Raw genomic sequence first — 18,678 nt, forward strand, 5'->3', positions numbered from 1 at the left:
ATTTCAAAGAGATCTCAAATATAATTCTTCATTATAAAGGTAAGTTATTGATTTGTAATATCTAAATTAATCATAAACTAAATTCTTATAATTTAAAACTTGCTAAAAATTCAATTCAGCTAAACTTTTAATCCATTTATCTGAAAAATCCAAAATTATCACCATTAACAATGCAAATGTGTACTAATATTAATTTAATTAAATATTTTTATGATAAATATGAAATATAAATATAATCTATGTTTCCATACATTAAGAAACATCATAACAGGCCAAAATTAAAACCAAAATTTATTAAACACATCCTGCAGGATCGATCAACCAATCAATCGGCTCGACAATCGAAAATCAATCGACTTGAATGGAGCACATCAACATCTAAAAAGCGTTTCTATTAATATGCAAGATATGAGAAACAAGTTTGAAGACATTTTGAAAGAAGCTGAGTTTATTGCAAATAAATCGGGCATAGAAACTAAATTTGGAAAATAAAAGAGAAATAAAGAACCTAAAACACTGTCATTGTTAACAAATACGGAAATGTTTAAAAAATAGAGAAAACATATAAAGAAGTATTCCACTGGAAGTACAACTTTTATTATTTATAAATACTTTCAGAACAGAAATCCGTTAAGGATTTAGCTAAATTAGCAATGGTAAAATATTATGACATGACAAGCAGTTATTCGGGAATGTGCAATTCACTTATATTGTATTTATCATTACTTGTAACCACAGCCACGAGTGAGAGGTCATTTTCAATACTGAAACTAATAAAAACATATTTAAGTAACAGTATGACACAAGATCGGTTATCAAACCTTTCACTATTGAGCGTTGAAGCTGAGATGGCTGAGAAAATGGACGTCCAAGTATTGACAAATAATTTTGCGGAAATGAAGGTTAGGAGACGCAAATTTTAAAAGAAGGATTTTTTTTTCTTTATGATGAATTTTGGCGACCAATGCTATCACTTCACTTATTGAAGGAAGAAAAAATTAGAGAAGAGCAGTACTAAATTGGATTCTTTGTTGGAATTAAAATCTCGGAGTTAACCCGAGATTTTAGTGGAATACACCAATTTACCAGAGGAAATTGACTTGACAGATAATCTGAGCATTACACAAGAACTGAAAGAAAGAATCGAAGTAAGATTTAGAATTTTTCTTTCTAATAGTGAAACAAATGGCCCACCAGCGGCCGAGCGGTAAAAGCCGCTGAACACTGGTAGTTCGTTCCGGGGTTCGAGTCCCGGCGAACGGGCTGGCTGCATGGGCGTTTTCTTGGTTTTCCCCATGTGTAACGTGGATACGAGCCAGTTTCTCTTAAAAAGACCTCCACGGGGCATCCCTCCCTTTCCGTGTAGTGCCTAAGGGCGGAGCACGTAATAAATAAAAAAAAATAGTGAAACAAATAATAAAGATAAATTTGAAACCAAAACTGTTTCTAAATCAAATTTTAAACTGCCTGATTTACCTCTTCCTCAATTTTATGGTAAATATGAAGATTTTAAAAATTTTAAAGTGCAATTTATGTCTATGATTGGTAATAATAATGATTTAAATGATACTGAGAAACTGTTTTATTTGAAAGCATCACTTAAAGGTGAAGCAAAAGTATTAGAATCATGTCAGGATACATTTGAGTCGCTACTTTCTGCACTTGAAAGCAGATATGAAAACAAAAGAGCAGTAGTTGATGCCTTTATTAATAATTTATTGAACTTTGAAAAAATAAATGACTTACCTTCTCAGTTGAGATCACTAGTAAATAATGTTAAAAGATGTTTGAGATCTTTAAATGTATTAGAATTTGATAGAAATAGTTTATCTGATGTTTTGATATTAAATACTTTATTGCATAAATTAGATAGAGAATCTAGAAAAGCATTTGAACTAAACGTAAAATCAAATGAAATTCCCAAATTTGATGAATTTTTAGAATTTCTCGAAGAAAGAATTCGCATTCTTGAAGAAATAAACATAGTTTTCCTAAGCAGAGCTATGGTACTAAAGTATCAAATCAATTAAGTCGCTCTAGAAATTTAAAATCCTTGGTAACTAAAACAAACCCTTTTCGAAAGTGTATTATGTGTAAAGAACCACACCCATTGTTCTTTACACATAATACACTTTCGAACATATTATTGTTCGAAATTTCAGAGCATTTCTGTTTCTGAGCGGTATGATTATGTTAAGGAATATAAATTATGCATTAAATGCCTTTCTCCATCACACGTATTATCACAGTGTAAAGCTAAATTCAGTTGTTATGTCTGTAAGAAAGACACACATCATACGCTGTTGCATAAAAATGACGAAAAACAAAATGAAACATCGAAAGAAAAAGAATTGACCTTGAACCTTTCGTCAGTGAATCGGAAAGAGGACTGTCCCTCTCCCCCCCACACACAACTTTGATGGCAGCTGCAAATAAATCTAAATTTGTGTTCATAAATACAGCGATTGTTTATCTTCGCGATGTTTACAATGAACAAATTTCTTTTAGAGCCGTGCTTGATTCAGCTTCGACTTCTAATTTTTGTACTGTAGGTGTTATGAACTCATTAGGAATAAAAAAAGAACAAGCATTTATTCCAGTTAGTGGAATAGGCAACACTACTTTGAATGTTGAATCGCAAATAAAGACGCGTTTATCGAACTTAGAAAAAGAAGACGAATGGAAAATACAGTTATTAGTTGTTCCCAAAATAACTGACATGGCACCATCGAAATCTATTGATATTTCGAAATTAAATATTCCGAAAGGAATAAAGTTAGCTGATGATGAATTTTTCAAGGCAAAAAAGGTAGATTTATTATTAGGAGCGGAATTATTTTCTGGATTTTTGAAAAGAGATAAAATACGTTTAGAAGATAATGAGTTACTTCTTGAAAACAGCTGCTTCGGCTTTTTAGTTTCTGGAAGCATTAGAATTCCACATGTAAAAAATTATGACTTAAATTATTGTTTTGCGTAAACAGAGATTAATTCGTTAAATAACTTAATAAAATCATTCTGGAAAGTTGAAGAAGTAAATGAAACTAAACCTACAGTTAATTCTGAATTAAATTACTACAATGAACTTTTTGAAAACTCATTTTACCGACATGCGGATGGAAGATATGTGGTTAAAATGCCGTTCAAGCCAGATAGATATTGGTGAAAACATACAATTAGGAGATTCAAAGGAAATCGCTGAAAAAGGACTGAATCAATTGTGGAAACGTTTGTCAAGTGATTCTATAATGAAAGAACTTTTTTGTTTCATTTTTAAGGGAAAATGAATCATTAAATCATATGGAAAAGATGGAAGACTATTCTGAAGCTGAAGGAGGATATTTTCTTCCTCATCATGGCGTGCTGAAACCTGATAGTAAAACAACAAAGTTACGCGTCTTGTTCGACGCGAGTGCCAAAACTAGTACTAACGGTTGTTCATTGAACGACATATCATGTAAAGGTGGAATGATTCAAGAGAAACTTTTTTCCATCATGATACGGTTTAGAAAACACATTTACGCATTTACTGCCGATATTGAGAAGATGTTTCGACAAATTGAAATATTGCCATCGCAGACCAACTATCAAAAAATACTTTGTATACAGACTCAAGACGGTAACTTATGCCACAGCATGCGCTCCATAGTTGGCACAAAGGACTCTTAACAGTTAGCGGAGGATAAAGAAAAGGATTTTCCTGTAGCATAGAAAGTGGTTTTGGAAGATTTCTATGTAGACGACTGTCTTACTGGATCTTCGAATTTGAAGGAATGCATTAAGCTCCAGAAAGATTTGACAGAATTGCTCCAAAGAGGATGAATGAAGCTACACAAGTGGGGTACTAGTTTTGATTCGCAGAACTCTGATTTACAGAATTTTTCACTTGATCGTAATAGTAATACAACTGTAAAGACGTTAGGTATGTTGTGGAATAATAAGAAGGATACATTGCAATATAAAGTTACTGTTAATGAAAAGCCTGATGTTACGAAAAGAGATGTTTTATGTCAAATAGCGAGATTATATGATCCTTTAGGCCTACTCGGTCCTATTATTAGCAAGGCAAAGATATTCATGCAAGTACTTTAGTTGCTTAATCTAGACTGGGCGGAACAGTTACCACCACCTCTTGCCAATGAATGGAATTTGTTCATTAAAACTCTTCATAGTATAGAAAATATACAAGTACCTCGTTGCATCTTAAAAGAGACTTTTTCAGTGCTCATTTTACAAAGATTTGCGGATGCCTCCGAGAAGGCATTTGGGGCAGTGATATATCTTATGAAGCATTATAAGCCCTGGTGAATATTGTAGTAAACTTCTTTGTAGCGAATCTCGTGTAGCGCCAGTCAAGAACATGACTATTCCTAGATTAGAACTATCAGGATATCTACTCCTGTCCAAACTTATGCAAAAGGTTTTAGAAGCTTTGAAACTCAAAACTGATGACTTTAAGCTCTGATCAGATTCAAGCATTGCTTTAGCCTGGATCAATACATCACCACATCTTTTGAAAACCTTTGTGAGTAATAGGGTCTCACAAATTCAACAACTTACTTCAACCTATCAGTGGGGACATGTGTCTTCAGAAATGAACCCAGCCGACATCATTTTCAGAGGATTAGATGCTACAACTCTTGGATCTAACAAGCTGTGGTGGAAAGGTCCTGAATTTTTTAAACAAGGACAATTTTCAAGATAAAAATGGACTTAGTGATGAGCTTTATTCTTCAAAACTGAAACCAATTACGATTTCCTTGTTGACTTTAAAAACTGATTCATTCTTTGATGACTGCCTAAAAATAACTAATGATTTCTTGAAACTAATACGAATTCTTAGTTTACTTTTCAGATTTATTTACAACAGTAGGAATACAAATGAGAAACGAACAGGTAGTATTATAGATGAAATAGAGCTCTCAAGGAATACACTCCTTAAATATATCCAAGGTAGGTATTTTGCAGAAGAAATTTCTTTGTTGCAGAAAGGTCTACAGATAACATCAAGGAGAAAGTTAAAATATTTTGATCCCTTCTTAAATGAAAAAGGTCTGATAAGGGTTAAAGATCTGATAAGGGTCTGATAAGGATAAAGAATTCTAATTTAAGTTATAGTCAAAGACATCCCATTATTTTGCCTGCCATGAATAAGTTAACTAACTTATATTTATTTATTTTCATGAAAAAGATTTTCATAATGGTTCAAAATCACTATTAAATTCTATTCGACAAATTTATTGGCCCATTAATGGCAGGAATATAGCTAGAAAGATAGTCTAAAACTGCATAATTTGCTTTAAGGCAAAACCAATAATTTTTCAACAACTAATGGGAGAATTACTTAAAAGAGAGAATTAATATTAACTTTACATTTAATTGTTGGGCTATTGATTACTGCGGCCCATTTTTGATAAAGTACAAAGGGCAACGCAAGGGTAACTATCATAAGATATATGTTTGCATGGTGACAAAGGCAATCCATCTAGAGATTGTCAATGAATTAACCGCAGAAGCATTCATTGCTTGTCTGAAGAGGTTCTTTGCACGACGAGGTAAACCAGAAAAAATATTTAGTGACAATGCAAAACACTTTGTCAGTGCAAATACAGAAATTAAAAAATTAATGAGTATTTTTCTAAAGCAGAATGGAACTTTAGCTAATTTTCTAGCCGAGGAAAGTGTACAATGGAAGTTTATACCCCCAAGAACACCAAATTTTAATGGTCTATCTGAAGCAGGAGTAAAATCCTTTAAATTTCGTTTTAAACGAACAGTAGGAAATTCAGTATTAACCTACGAAGAATTTTTGACAGTAATAGTTCAAGTAGAGGGAACCTTAAATTCTCGCCCTCTTACACCGTTAACTTCTAATATTGATTATTTAAATGTTTTGACCCCTGGTCATTTCCTTATAGGTCGACCGATCAATTCAATAATTGAACCCAATTTAACAGAAGTATATAATAATAGACTTAGTTTATGGAAAAAACTACAAAAATGGTACAAAATATATGGAAGAACTGGACTAATAATTACTTGAGCACTTTGATTCAAAGAAATAAATGAATGATTGCTAAACAAAATATTAAAATAGGGCATATGGTAGCGATCAAGGAAGAAAATCTTCCTACCTGCAAATGGTTGTTAGGGAGAACTGTAGATGTGTTTTATGGGAAGGACAACCTTGTGCGAGTTGTCTCTGTCAAAGCCAAAAATTGTATTTATAAACGAGCAGTTACTAAAATTGCTGTACTGCCAATTGAGAAATAATGTACGAATTTTTTATGTTTATTCGAAGGTTTGAATTGTAATCCATCATATTTGTTCTTTTCACATTGTAATTACATGTATTATAATTTGTGCATTAATTTACATTGTATCATTTTGTATTGTATGAACATTTATTACTTTTTTGAATTTTACTTATTGTATTGAAATTAATATTTCAACGCCGGGCGGGATGTTCGGTGTCTGAAAGGGTATTGCTTGGTAGAACTGTTTTACGCCAAGCAGAGTTTGGCTTTAGCGTAACCCTAAAGTTATTTCGTTTTTGCCTTATTAGTATGTATGATTTTTGACTGGATATAAGAGCATATGGTTGCTCGCTTTTAGCTAAGTTGCATAGGTAACTAGTATAAGCACATGCGTGTGCTAGTATTCAATAATGTTGTTTTTGTTAAAATAAATTTGTTATTGTTAATATTACAGTCCACTTACTGAAGTGAAGTTTCATTAAATAAGTTCGAGCTATTTTCGGCAGAAACATGTACCAAAAGGTTTTTAAAAAGACAGAAAAAATTTTACTATACATATTTTCTACAAAAATTGTATGTTGAAATAGTTTTGTTCCGTCTTTTCGGTAGATAGGTGGCGCTCTTGATGCGCGCCGAAGAAAAATATTGCACTTGACGCTTGAACATGAAGAATGACGCTTGAACATGAAGAATGACGCTTGAACATGAAGAATGACGCTTGAACATGAAGAATGACGCATGCCATATTTATTTGATGCTTGATTATGTTTCATGGCCGCTATAGGCGGAAGTAATATACTATATCATTAAGTTTATTGTTAATAAATGTTATTTCTGTGTTTTGTGAAATCTTGAAGTTTTGATTGAACATTCTAATGCTCTCTCAACCTGACTCCAGAAAACGAAACAACTTAGAAATTATAATTCATGAAGAGACATCACACATTTTATGGTGCCGAAACCAGGGAAAAGGGGAATTACCTTTTGAAAGGTAAGAATTTTGATTTATTTGTTTTTGGTATCGATCTTTGAAAACGAAACATAATGGATGATTTAGCAAAAGAGAAAAAGAAAAGTGCTATTGTACGTAGTAAAGTGCTATTGTACACTTCTAAATAAACTTGAGAAATTATTATCGGAAGAATTAAGTAAAGAACATCTAGAAGATCTAAATTCATCATATGAATTGTTAATTGAATACCATGAGAAACTTAAAAGTCTTGACTCAAAGATCGATGCTCTCATAATTGATGAAAAAGAATATGATAACGAACTACTTGTATGTGAAGAGTATGATGAAAAAATTATAACGTTTAAAGCTAAGATTGTTAGTAAAGTAAAGAAAATTAACAGTAATGAAGTTGTTGTAAGAAGTATAATTACAACTAGTAATGGTTTTAGAAGTACTCTGAATGGTAATAATGTTGTTACAAGAGTGCTTCAGTAAAGTTACCTAAATTAAATATTGAAAAATTTGCTGGTGATCCCAACAAATGGCTCGAATTCTTTAATTCGTATGATAATGCTATTCACTCTAATCCAAGTTTATCTAAAATAGATAAGTTTACATATTTGAAAAGTTTATTATCTGGTTCAGCATATAATTGTGTTTCTGGTTATGCTTTATCTGAAGAAAATTATGATCTATGCATTAAAAGTTTAGAAGAGAGGTTTGGTCGTAAAGATGTTATTATATCAAAATTCATGCAGATGTTGTTACAGTTAGAACCAGTTAAAAGTTCTTCAAATGTTTTTGAGTTAAGAAAGCTCTATGATCAGTTACAAATCTGCGTTAGAAATTTAAGTAGTTTAGATGTTACTAGCGGTTCATACGGACAGTTATTGAACCCAATAATTCTTAAATTGTTACCTGAAGATTTAGCTCTTGAATTCCATAGAAAAAGAACATCTAACCAAAATATAGAAGTAAGTGAATTAATAGAGTTCATTAAAATCGAAACTGAATGCCGAGAAGCAAGTATTTTGATTAATAGCTCAAAAGGTAATAAATACACAGGGGTTAATCCTAAACAAGGGTTCAAAAATTATAAAGTCAAATCACAAGCTTCTGCTTTTAACACATCGGTAAAAATGTTTTTGCATATTCTGCAAATCAAACGAACATACATCTGCCGGATGTTTGAAATTTTCCAACGAACAAAAACGAAACAAATTAAATCGGGAAGGTCGCTGTTACAAATGCTTTCTAAAATCACATTTGTCATCGAATTGTCGGTCAAAAATACAACCATGCGAAAATTGTAATGATAAAAATCATAATAAACTTTTCTGCCGTTTGAAATCGAAAGAAATGGAATATGTTAAATCCGCAGATACGCAAAATAAAACTTTAATATCTACTTGCCTACTTGCTACTGTAACACTCTAAAACCTGAAAATAGTGTGCTTTTACAGACATGTTCTGTTATTGCTCAAAGCAAAAATAAATCGAGAATCGTAAGATTATTAATTGATTCAGGTAGTGAACGAAACTTCATCACCCACAAGTTAGCGCGCGATTTAGAATTGCAAGTCATTAGAAAAGAATCTCTAACAATTTATTCGTTTGGAAATCAGCGCGGTAACTCGCAAGAATTTGATGCATATAGTCTAAAAATTAAAAATAAAAACGATGATCGCTGCCTTGTTGTAGAAGCTATCAGGATAGAATTAATATCATCAATAGAATTCCAGGCACCATCAACATGTCAAAACATTAAAGAATTTATGACTAAAAAGGGTTTGGAACTTTCGGATACAAGTCCCGTTGTTGTACCTCTCACATACAGCGAGGATAAGTCTGGCAACAGCTGCAGAAAGAAAAACTTGGCAGTGCTGGAATGGCAACAGCGGATGATATTCTATAGATTTTAATATTTTGATTTTGAGTCGATGTTTTTTGCGTCTTTTGCGATACTATTGCGTTACTTTTGCGACACATTTGAGTTTTGGGTGAATGAAATGGAATCCGTTGTCCTGCTGCGGATATTAGTAAAATATATTTAGAAAATTACCTGCGTTGGAAAGGATGAAACCTTGTGTTTGAATTTGCGGTAATTTTCCTCCTAAAGTTGCGTCGAGTTCAGAATATTATGCCAGGCTTATTCAAGCTGGTGCAGATAAGTTCAAATTTTGTTATTGTGTTTATAATGTATTGTGTTTGCTATATTATATTATTGTAGAAGTAAATATTAATTTAAGTGTTATTTGGAAACGTAATGCGTTTTATCGTCTGCAATGTTGAATTTCGTATTTGTATTCGAATTAGTTTCAATTTTCAATCGAAATGCTATGCGTAAAATCGTCTGCAGTGTAAACGTAGAAAAGGTTATGCGTTAAATCTTCTGCTGTGATATTCAAAATAATTTTGTTTTGCTGTATTATGAATGTTATGACATATTGTTATTCATTTTTATTATATTGAGTTATATTTTTGGAATTGCTGAGTAAAGACTTTTTTGAGGCTGATGATAACATTACAGATTTTGAGTTTTAAGTGGGTCTGCATTTAAAGATAAAATGGATGTTGATATGTTGAAGAAAAAGCGTGCAACGGCACGCAGTGCCTTTACTAGGACGGCTAAGATTCTAAAAACCGAACTTTGTAAAGATGTTCAAGCGGATAGAAATGTATTGAAAGACAAAATTTTGAAGTTGCCGATGATAATTGCTGAGTTGAGATCTTGCGATTCAGAAATACTAGATTCAATGATTAAGGGAAAAGCCGCTGAAGATGATCTGGAAACAGAAGTCAGAGGCTGCGAAGAATATTCAGATGAGTTTAGCACACTTAATCGTCGGATGAAAGAGAATATAGATAATGCGGTTGACCGTAGTGTCAATACGAGTTCTAACACGGATAGTAGCATAAGTGCTTCTAATGGAAAACGGTACAAGTTGCCGAAAATTCAAATTAAAAAATTCGATGGACAATTATTAAGTTACCTTACATTTTGGGGTCAATTTAAGAAGATCCATGAGGATAAGGAGCTTAATGACGTTGACAAATTTCATTTAGCTCAAACAATGTTATCCGGAATTCGGGCTAGTGAGTTGATAGATAGTTATCCTTTAACGGCTGAAAATTACCCGAAAACCATTTCTGCGTTTGAAGAGCGTTTTGGATACAAGGAAATTTTAACTGAGATATATGTGAGGGAATTGTTAAAATTAATTATCCAAAATGTACGCTCACAAGGGAAGGATCGGTTGCCGCTAGTGTCACTGTTTGACAAAATCGAATCCTATCTCAGATCTCTAGAGTCTTTAGGCTTAGCCCTGGATACGAATGTTTCCTGGTTATATCCCATGGTCGAGTCTTGTCTGTCTGCTGAGATACTTCGAGTATGGCAGAGAAGCGTTTTGTTCAGTAAAGAAGGATCACGTCTCACAAATCTCCTGGAATATTTGCGTAAAGAGATCGAAGGAGAGCAGAGAGTTAAACTAGCCAGGTGTGGATTTGAAATTTCTTCTACTTCGCGCACTGAACATTCTGAAGATGTAAAAGTTGAGACCAAAAAACCAATCGCTACCGCAGCAAGTGTAGTTGCTGTCAAAGAACAAAAATGTGTTTTTGCGGAAACTCTCACGAAAGCAAAGAATGTTTTACAGATCGATCGATGAGCTTAAAAGAAAGATTAGACGAATTAAGAGAATTAAAATGCTGCCTCCGCTGTCTTAAACCAGGGCATTTTGCGAAGAAGTGTCCACAGTTTATTCAATGCTATTTGTGTAGGCGCCTATTGTGTAGGCGCCTACAATTTTATGCCCGGAGATATCAGAAAACAATGCTGACAATAAGGAAAAACGAAACGAGTCAGTAATGGTACAAAGTACAATGTCCTCTCCCTTATGTATGGATGAAGTCACTCTTATGACGTTAATGGTTGAAATAGTTATAGGCACTGTAAAGAAAGTGGTCAGGTGCCTCTTGGATTGTGGATCCCAACGATCTTACGTTTTACAATCCACAGCTGAAGCTTTAAATCTGAAAAGCACTTCCTCTGAAACTTTAACTCACGCGTTATTTGGCGGAACAAGGACTGAGTCAAAAATACACAAGAGATATTCTATAGGTTTAAGCCCGGTTGGGAAAAACAAAGTGTACCAATTTAGTTTTCTGGATCAAAATACCATTTGTGGAGGCATACCACGCATACCTAAAGGACCGTTATTGAAGGAATTAAAAAGACACAGAATTTGGATTTCAGATGTCGGTGAGGGTCACCCGGAAATAGAAATCCTCATAGGGAGTGATATTTATGGGCAAATACTTACTGGTGAAGTAATTCAGCTTGAGAGTGGTTTGACAGCCATAAATACTAAACTGGGATGGACGCTGTGCGGGGAATCGAAAGGAACGATTATCCAAAGTTTTGAGGGTACCCCATCTATGTTAGTAACTAATCTTCTTATTCAAGACATGGAACCTTCCTTTATGTGGAAGTTAGAAACTATCGGCATTGCAGATGATGCGCAAAGCATTTCCAGGGTCGCAGAAGATCAAGCAGCGAAAGAGCAGTTTCTTACGGGCCTTCGCAGAACCGGAGATGGTAGATATTGCGTGAGTTTACCTTGGGCTCTAAAATTCCCTCCTGATATTCCCTCTAACTGGCATATTGCAGAAAAGAGGCTCTTTGCTACTACGAGAAAATTGAGAAAATTAAATAAATTTGATGAGTATAGTACAGTATTTAACGAATGGCTAGCGGAAGATGTCATAAAAATTGTCCCAAAAATCAGTAAAAAATGACGGAGGGCATTATTTACCACACCATCCAGTAATAAAATTAGGTAGCCTCACTACCAAGATTAGGCCTGTATTCGATGCGTCGAGCAAAGTCGTTGGTTCGCTTTCGCTAAATGATTGCTTGATAAAAGGTCCAAACCTTGTAAAAGAAATCTCAGCCATTCTAATGCGGTTTAAGGAAAAGGCAATTGGTGTAACATCCGATATTAGGCGGGCCTTTTTACAGATTGAGGTAGAGCGTGAGGATCAAAATTACTTAAAGTTTTTGTGGTGGGTAAATAATAGAACTGAATTTTCGTCACAAGAGGGTTGTTTTTGGGTTAACTAGTAGCCCCTATTTATTGGCAGCTGTGATTTCATTTCATTTGTCCCACGTTTCACCTGAATTCAAAGCTGTTGCGAATAAACTTGCCAAATCATTTTATGTTGACAATTGTGTCACGTCAGTCGATGATAACGAAGAGCTAAAGGTTTTTATGAGCCAATCAATTACTATTATGGCAGAAGCCAAAATGGATCTTCGAATGTGGACTTTTAATCAATATGGTGATCAAGAGCTAGCAGCTGAAGATAGTGATCAAGCCTCCGCAGTTCTAGGCTTGCAGTGGGACCGACGAGATGACAGCCTTACAATATCCGTCCAAAGAGAAATCGTTAAAAGAGACTTATCAAAAAGGAGACTATTGTCTCTAATCCATGCTGTTTTTGACCCGCTAGGTTTCTTTGTGCTCGTCATATTACCTGCGAAATTAATTCTTCAAGAGGCTTGGGCAACAAAATCGACCTGGGATAAGCCATTACCGGATGAACTTCAAACAAGATTTGAGAGATGGTACGAAAGGTTGCCTAGTCTTTCCAGCCTTAAATTACCTCGTCGCATGGGTCATGGAATTAAGGATTCATGGACTCTACACGTCTTTGCGATGCCAGTCAAACCGCTTATGCAACTGTCATTTACTTACGAAGTAAGGAAGAAGACAAAATTTTCGTGAAATTCGTCATAGCAAAATCACGCGTATCGCCCTTGAAGAAAATAACTATTCCGCGTTTGGAGTTACTAGCCTGTGTTCTAGGTGCACGCTTGGCAAGGTATACTGTTGAAACCTGGTGCTTAGTCGATGTCCCGATATATTACTGGACAGACGCTACTGTGGCTCTTAGCTGGATACAAGGAGAGGAAAACTGGGGAGTATTTGTGAATAATAGAGTAAAGGAGATTCGGAAACTCTCGAAGCAGGAATGTTGGAGACATATCCCTGGGAAATTGAATCCGGCAGATGTGGCATCTCGTGGCTGTACGCCTGAACATTTTCGGCAATGCAATTGGTGGGAGGGCCCCGAATTTCTGAAAGGCTCTCCGAAAGAATGGCCAGACCTTTGACTTTACTCCACACGAAAATTCTGTTGCAGCAGAAATTAAGAAGGGAGTGATTGTCAATTTGAGTATAAAATTAGTGGGTGGTACAAATGTTTTTCGAGTTTTTCTAAAATAGTTCGAGTATTCTGCTGGATTCTACGCTTTACTAATAAACTCCTGAAAAGGCTCTCGTATTCTTCGGATACCTTAACACTAGAAGAAAAAACAAACGCCGAAACATTTTTGTGGAGTTTAGATCAAAGGAAGCACTTTCAAGAGAAAGAAGATTCCGTCCATGGATTATTGGTAGTGAGAGACAACGACGGAGTCCTCAGAGTTAAAACTAAAATCATTGAACGTGATGATGAATTCTGCCTCCTTTATCCCCTGTTGCTTCCGTCCAAGCATTACTTAACTGAATGCCTCATAAGAGAGTATCATGAAAAGAACTGTCATGCGGGAGTGCAGATATTAGCTGCTAAGTTAAGAGAGCGATACTGGATCATTTCGTCGAAACGTAATATAAGATCTTGCTTAAGTCGATGTGTAGTATGTAGGAGATTTACCGCTAAGGCTTTATCTACCCCTCCGATCCAGTTACCCCTTCACAGAATAAGAGATTCGGCAGTCTTTGAAACAACTGGAGTCGATCTTTGTGGACCTTTACTTCTGAGACCAAAGAGTAAAGCTTGGATCGTCTTGTTCACTTGCTCCGTATACCGGGCAATTCACCTGGAGCCTGTCACCTCTCTGAGTACCGAAACGTTTCTACAGGCTCTGAGACGGTTCATTGCCAGACGAGGCCGTCCTGCGACAATGTATTCAGATAACGGAACCAATTTTACCGGAGCAGACAATGCTCTGAGATGCCTGGATTGGAGAAAAATCACAGAAAACGAGTGTTTTCCAATAAAATGGAAATTCACCCCCCTACGGCTGCGTGGTGGGGAGGATGGTTGGAGCGCTTAGTTCGTTCTACCAAGACTCTTCTCGTGCGAATTCTAGGGAGATCGTCGGTGAATTTCGAGGAGTTACTGACTGTCCTGTGTGATGTTGAATCCACATTAAACAACCGTCCTTTAACATACATCTATGAGGATTTGGAAGAGCTCGTACCTCTGACACCTTCCCTGTTTTTGCAAGACATAAAACAAGTGGGGGTACCAGATCTGGATTACATCGATTCCCAGAAACTGAATGTGCGTGTAAATTACTGCAATACGTTGAGACAAGAACTGAGAAGTCGCTTCCGCAAGGAATATCTGGCTCAACTAGTGCAGAAGGCAAGCGCTTCATGTCAAAACCTAAAGGTGGGGGGCGTAGTCCTCATAGAACTAGACAATAAAAAACGTCTAATGTGGCCAGTGGGCAAAATTGTAAAAATATTCTGTAGTAAAGATGGGGCTACCAGAGTGGTACAGGTAAAAACAAGCAGTGGATATTTGGTAAGACAAATAAAAAAACTGTACCCACTAGAAGTTTCAACAACCAGTGATCCTGTGCTAACTCTGGCAACTGAAAACAGATCTAGATACGGTAGACTCTTAAAACCAAAGACATGCTCATAGAAATAATGTACAATATAGACGTTTTGGACTTATATCCTCTTTTCTTTAGCAATGACTTTAATTAGAAGTTTATTCTTTATTGATCTCATTTTAGTATGATCTGTCATATATATTGTATGTTAACCGAGTTTCTTTTATGTGTTTTTCTAAACTAATACATAGTATTGTTTTGTTTTATTCGTAATGTTAGAAAATTTTGTGCAATGTCTGATTTTGAGAAAATCAGGGTGGGAGGATCTTGTGTACCTCTCACATACAGCGAGTAGAGCTACTAGAGATACAGGCTGACTCGTCAGCCATTTTGAATCTAAGCTTTAGGGTTGCAATTTAAGTGTGGAGCGGCAACTTTGGCTCTTTAGCGCTGTCCGCTAAAATTTAACATTCTAGAGAATCCGAATTTCAGCTTTTTTCTGCACTCCTATAAAGATGTGTGGCTTTTTCCCCTTCTTTTGTCTGAAGTGCAGATTCTTCTCGTATTTTTTTTTAAATTGCCAAATTTCTCGTATGATTCAAGTTATTTTAAAAGTTTCTAAAACATTTTCACATATCATATTTCAAATTTGTATTTTTCGTTAAAAATACTTTCTTTTTGAATTCCTTTATTGAATTTTCAATTTTTTCTTTTAAATACACGCATAATGTTATTCATCTCAAAATGTATTTTTTGACAAGAGCTTTTCCTCAACCACATTCTTAATATGGTTGAGAGAAATCCCTCAACCTCCATTAATTTAGGACAAGATTTAATCTTTAATTCTTGTTTTTTATTTTTAATATGTTATTTGAATTTTGCTCACATGGAATCAAATGTCTATTACTGTAGCAAATTTGTTAAAAATGTTATTTTGTGTGTGTTTCCAGAAAAAGCTGCTAAACACTTTATGATTTTAAATACTGATTCAGGATATACACCTTTAAATTATAATGCTTTTAGAATGAAGTGCAGAATGCTATAAAAATTACTTCAATGCTCAGATGACTGTGGGATTCATAGATTTAATAGAGTAAAAAATTCAATTAAATATATTTTTTTTAATCTTTATTTAGTTAAAAACAATATTAAAATAATACACACACAAATAAATAAAAATAAAAATAATACCTTTACATACAGAATTTACAGATACTATTTACTTATAAGTTTATTTTTTTTTTTGATAGTTACTTTTTATTACACTTGGAAAAATTATACTTACATACATATGCTCTTAATATTACACGTATCTGAATATTTAAATGATAATTTCATAACATAATATGATTCAATCTATATCACAGCAAAGACAATACTTAAATCACAGTTCTTTTTATTAATTAATTTGCATAAGTAAAAACATAAAAATATTATTTAGCTTCAAATCTATAAAATAAGTCCTCTAGTAACAAACATATGACAAACACATATAGTGAAAATAAAGATAAATAAATAAAAAATGTTTTGCTTTTTTGTCTAATGTAGTGCAATTCAGTCTATTATATTCAAATTTTATTAAAACATACTGCAGTAATTGAATTTTTTCCATTATACATCAAACAGCTTTATATAGAATGATATTATATTAGTTTTACTTTTAAAACTAATATAATATAATTAATTGTCATTTATATGCGGAAATGTCTGAATAAATGCAAAAAACCATCTGAATAAATCTTAGCCAACATTATTCAGATAGTATTCTTGTTTTCAAGGTATATCATTTTTATTTTGTTCTTTTTCCATTAAAGGAGCTAACCTAAGAGACTTATTTCATTTATATATATCTCATTGATATATTATAAATATAGCTTAAACATGTTTGATGTGCATACTCAAAGGGGGTGGGAAGTAAGCCTTGATTCAAAATCTGTTTTAAAGCAATAAGTAAATAAATAAAATACACTGGTTCTATTAGAATGTCAAAAAATACTGTTATGTATTCTATAAACAAATCCAAATTATCACATCATACTACATAACCCTGGTACAAAAGAAGAAATGTCGGATTAGGAACATACTCTATTTATTTGGTAACAAAGAAGAGTAAAACATATGCAACATCACATTATGAAAAATCCTGCAAGCCGTTACAATACTATAAGACATTGATTAGTAAGATAAACATCAGTTGATCATTCTTTCACAACAGCAATAAATGTTTCATTCAAAATTCCTAATAACATGCCAAAACAGATTCACAATTGATGCCTCATTTAAGGTCACACAAAAGTAAATCCGATTTAGCTGACTATGAGATCTTCTATTGCAAAGGACTTTGTAAGGAGAACTGGCTTGTATTCACATTACACATGGGGAAAAACCACAAAAAAAAAAAAAAAAAAAAAAACATGCAGCCAGCCTGTTCGGAAATAGAACAGAAGATGGAACTCCCAGCATTAAGTAACTTTAACCATTCAGCTGTTGGTGGGCCTAACTATTATTCGAAGAGACAAGCAGCAATTTTTCAGTGACAACTACTCTACTTTTTTACAGACAGAACTGAACAGCAAAAACTTCTTAAACTCTTGATTAGATTCTAATTTACTTTCTTCCTTTTAAAAGCAGGAGATGCAAAACTTTGCCACTGCTGCCTTTTATTTTGAAGAAGCTTCTTGAGACCAATTCCACGGGCAGTCAAATAATATTTTATTATCTTTGTTTTGATATTGCAACAGGAAGGAATATTTACCTTGCCTGCTTTCTTACAAATCATATTAACAAATTCCGCATCCATAGTTACATTTCCATGTATTATTTCGTCTCGAAAATTTTGAATTATTTTTTCTCACAGAAGGCACAATTTAAAAATTTCTGGAGAAGGACATTTAAGCCCATCTAAATTTGCAAAATTAATTATGTACTGCTTATTTTCAATTATGGAAGGAGTATTTTGCTCACAAACTAAGAGAAACTGTGAGCATGAATTACAAGCATTTTTCAAAACAGAATTTATTGCAGCTCCTTCAATATAACAGATGTTATTTTCCTCACTAAGAGTGAGATTCTGTAGAGATGCATCAGAAACTTCTGGTATGGTAACAGGCTCTAAAGCTTTTTTCTCCTTCAGAAATTCAAATTCATCTTTCGCATAGTTTAATAAATAAATATCTGAATCAGTAGCATAACTGGAGTTCTTAATGTCAGATATAAACTGAGATAAACAGATAAGCTTTAATGCTCTCACAGTTTGCAAAGCACTTGGCCTCAAACCAGCTTTTCTACGTATCTGAGAAAATACATTTTCTAGAGCATCTTGTGTCAATCTGCTCGTCAAAATAAACTGAAAATGATTCAGAAAACATGCCTCTGCTAACTGTATGGCTAATAAAGTAGAGAGAATCAAACCAGTATGTAATGGTTTCCACCCTTTACCAATTTCTATAAGCTGTATAACATTAATAAATTCAAAAAGTAACTCAATTTTTTTGCTTTTATTTGTCACAGAAATTGAGTTCTTTCTACATCTAGAGGATAGCATTTGAAACCACTGACATATAAATCTTATCCACCATGCTGTTGTAAGAGCATTAGGGCTTATCTCTTTTAAAGCTGCTGCCTTCTCCAATCCCACAGCTGTTTAAATTAAAAAAAAAAAAAAAAAACTCACAGCAGAAGCAACATTCATTTTATCAAAATGTGAGGGGAAGAGGTCTTCTTTACTGAGATGATGCATAGTTCTCAAACCACAATTTTGGTTTGTTTCAGTAAATCAGATATCTTTTAATAAATCCTGCAGATACATGCAAAGTAACGAAATTTTCTTTACTGCA

The sequence above is a fragment of the Stegodyphus dumicola genome, chromosome 1, assembly GCF_044657685.1.
Source record: "Stegodyphus dumicola isolate Sdum_Otavi_A_Nest chromosome 1, ASM4465768v1".
NCBI classification, from domain to species: Eukaryota; Metazoa; Arthropoda; class Arachnida; order Araneae; family Eresidae; genus Stegodyphus; species Stegodyphus dumicola.